Raw genomic sequence first — 3,677 nt, 5'->3', positions numbered from 1 at the left:
TCATTCTTTGAATATGTAACAATATATTATAAATGGAATTTTTAATCGATATTTGAATATTGCTTTTACATTTTGTAAATACTTAGAAATATTCCAGAATGCTCTTGAAATGCTTTTTGGTGATGTTAGAAATCTTTCATGAATACCTATTTCAGGAATATTTAGCGTGCTTAGGAATAGTTAGCTGAAGTATAATTTGCGCGAGAATGAACATGCACAATTGAGTGTGGGAAGACAGAGTTCGGCTTTGCTAAAAATAATTTGTTGTTCCTCGTGTATGACATGTATTGTCAATCTGCATGACGCGTTAAATAGAACAAGGATAACATATAAATCTGGAATCTGAAATGTGTATAAAATACTGTATCATCGAAAACATAGAGAGAAGCATATCTGAAATACGAGAGAACAAAATAAAATAATTAAATAATATCTATCTAACTCTCACGTTCTAATTGTTTGTCACATTATCGATAATTAATTTTCCTTCATCATGAAAAAAACTGATGAGTCTTTATAATAAAATTATAGAATTGCATGTAATATAAAAATAATTCACTTACAAAAATATTTTTTTTAGGTATAAAAAATAGAAATAGAGAGACAGAGAGAGAAAAAAATATCAATTATTTTATCATTGATTTTTATGAAATATAGAATTTTTCAGTTCTTCACGAAATTTTTGCTATATAATAACCGAGTTATCCACTGTTAATCAAAAAGTATTTGTTAAGTATTTTGTTGGATGGCAGCACTAGTCACAGAGAAACTCTCCTGCAGAATCTATTCTGTAACTCTTAATGCAAATTTTATTATTATAACGTCGCTATGCAGCTTTTTTACCATGATGAAAGAATTGTGCAGCAGGCCTGCTGAGAGAGGATATGAGAGTCTTCTTTCTGTAAATGCAAAATGCTTCCGCACGCTACTGTCCTCTGAAAATATGGATATAAACTATACAACAATACTCATTTTTTTCTAAAACACGTTGGGTTTGATCGTGTTCTGGATTAATTTTTTCATCACTTTTACAAGTTATATAAAAATTAATAAACGATTTTTATATTTTAACATCTTTAGAAAATATGTAAAGTTATACGTTTATAACAAAATGTATATAAATTGTTGTAACTAAATATAGTTAACAAAATGAGAAAAATGCACTTTTTCATTCAAAAATGTAAAACTCTGAAATAAAAATGTTTAAAGGAAAGATATATTTAACATATCTTAAAGTTGAAATTCCAAACTATAAAAGAAAAAATAGTGTCATAAATTAATTAATAGTATCATAAATTAATTTTTTAACTGAAAAATTAAATAATAATTAACAAGATATTTAATACTTTTTACCAAAGTTGTATTTAGCGCAAATTGTTTCGCAACATTAAAAAAATTTGCATGTATCTTTATATCAAGAATATATAGAATATTATCAACCTTTATTAATGTATAGAATATTATAAATCTTTATTTAATACTGAATCATTTAAAAGAATAATAAAAATTAAGACATAATGTTGGAATATCAAAAATACTTCACGCGAACTAATTACGTTTACAAGAATCGCGCAAATAATATAGAATTGAACAAATGTTAGAGATGCCACACAGCAAAACGCGAAATGTACGATGATATCCATTTATCAAAATGCGAATAATTGAATAAACCGTTAATATTTTTGATACGCAATAGTTGGCTTAAATCTAAACGGCGAAAAGCGAGGTCAAAGGTCGTACAACGAAAAGCGAAGGGTGAGGGGAAGCGTGCCGCTCGGCGCGGTGGTTGAATACGTCATCACTTCGGCATTCGCTCGGCAACCGCGGAGGGAGATGGATGTGTGATACGATCGTTCCGGATATCGCGCATTAATCTGTGAAAATTAGATATTCACAAACGCAAATTGATGATTAATTATGTAAGGATGCCCAAATAGTAATGTTGCTCAAAAACTAAGGTGTGTATTAAGAGTTATATCTCAATGTTATTACTCTCTTTATTACTCTCTTAATGATTTCCATTCAAATAAATTAAACATTAATTAAACATTAATAATAATTATATTCTTCAATAAAGATAAACGCAAACATTTTTTAAATTATAAAACAATTCAGACTAAATATAATAATGGATATAAATAGAATTCATTTTATACATTTACAGATATATAAATTAGAGATATCTAAGAACGACATTCATAGTCGGTTCTTATTTCAAGACTATCCTATGTAATGTCTTAAGACACTAATACGTTTCTTTGATTCGTGACTTCTTAAAATGTACTTAAGACGGTCTTAAATATAAGTTTTGAATATCTATAAATACCGGCCTAAAATATAGATGAGTTGTGTGCGTAACGAATTCAAGAACTAAAACGTAAATCGTATAATAAAGTATCGTGTAATATTCATATTTGAAGAATATTAAAACGTAACGAGTAGATTATTAATTTTGTAATATGCGTTAATGGTAATATTTCGACAGTTAGATCGGCGCGCGACCTTGAAGTGGGGAAGGCACAGGATAACACGAGGTGGCACGAAGCGGCACGTCATGTTTATGCGTAGTTACCGTGCGGTCATTCCTTTACCGAAGCTCGTACAGGCAGGTAGCCTCTTCTTTACATTCCTTTTTGAAACGTAATCGCGAAAGATGCTAAATATAATACGAAACTTTGAATAATTAATCATACTAACAATCGTATTATGTGAATATTCATAAAATATAACTTTCGTATTATATCTAGTATTTTTCGCGATTATGTTTTTCAAAAAAAAAGGAACGGCACGGCTACTTATCTGTACGAACGGTATCATACACGAATCATAAAACGCAATGTTAATTATGAATATTCACCGCAAAAAGGTCACAATTCCTGCTTTCACAATTAATACAGTTTAATAATTTAATTAATTTTTTGTTTTTGTGCACCTTTCGTTATACAATCCATTTAAAAATTAATCGTAACTTTGGAGCTATTTACCGACAATAAAAAAAACATTTCTCTTTTTTATTAATCTCTAGCTTATTTCATTTTAGACTTTAATTATAATCTTAATCTTTTATCTGCTCTAACTTTATTTCGCGATGATTACGAATTGCAGACCTGATATTCATTTTTCTAAAAGTTAACCGATTGCACAATAATATAAATGATAACTATATACATATTACATTTTTCAGATTATCTTCTCTCTCACGGGTATGATTTTGATGGAAGGACTCAGAGGAAATTTACACGAAAAGAACATTTTTTCTCAAGTATCTAAAAATTTTTCGGATATATCTAAATGTAATATATCTAGATAAATTTTTAAATATTCAATAAAATCGTTTCTCTTTCTTGTAAAACTCCAACGGGGAAGCTAACGTACTCTCGTCGCCGATTTACTTGAAAATGAATAAACCGCAGCCGGTTCGTCGCGGCGCACGTTTCGCGAGTGTCGTTCAAGTTATCAGACTCAAGTTATAGTCCGCGTGCGATTATATTTTATTATTCGCTAGTATTTCATGCGAGTGTCCTGTGCGAGATATTAATCATATTTTGAAAGGAGGAGGCCTGGGAGAGACATCAGGCATCAATGGAGCAACCTTGCGGTAAATATTATTTTTTACTTGTATAAAATTAATCTTTTTTTGCTTGGTTTTAAATCATTTTATTTGACAATGATTTAAA

The sequence above is a fragment of the Atta colombica genome, unplaced genomic scaffold, assembly GCF_001594045.1.
Source record: "Atta colombica isolate Treedump-2 unplaced genomic scaffold, Acol1.0 scaffold274, whole genome shotgun sequence".
NCBI classification, from domain to species: domain Eukaryota; kingdom Metazoa; phylum Arthropoda; class Insecta; order Hymenoptera; family Formicidae; genus Atta; species Atta colombica.
This window is presented reverse-complemented; position numbering follows the sequence as displayed.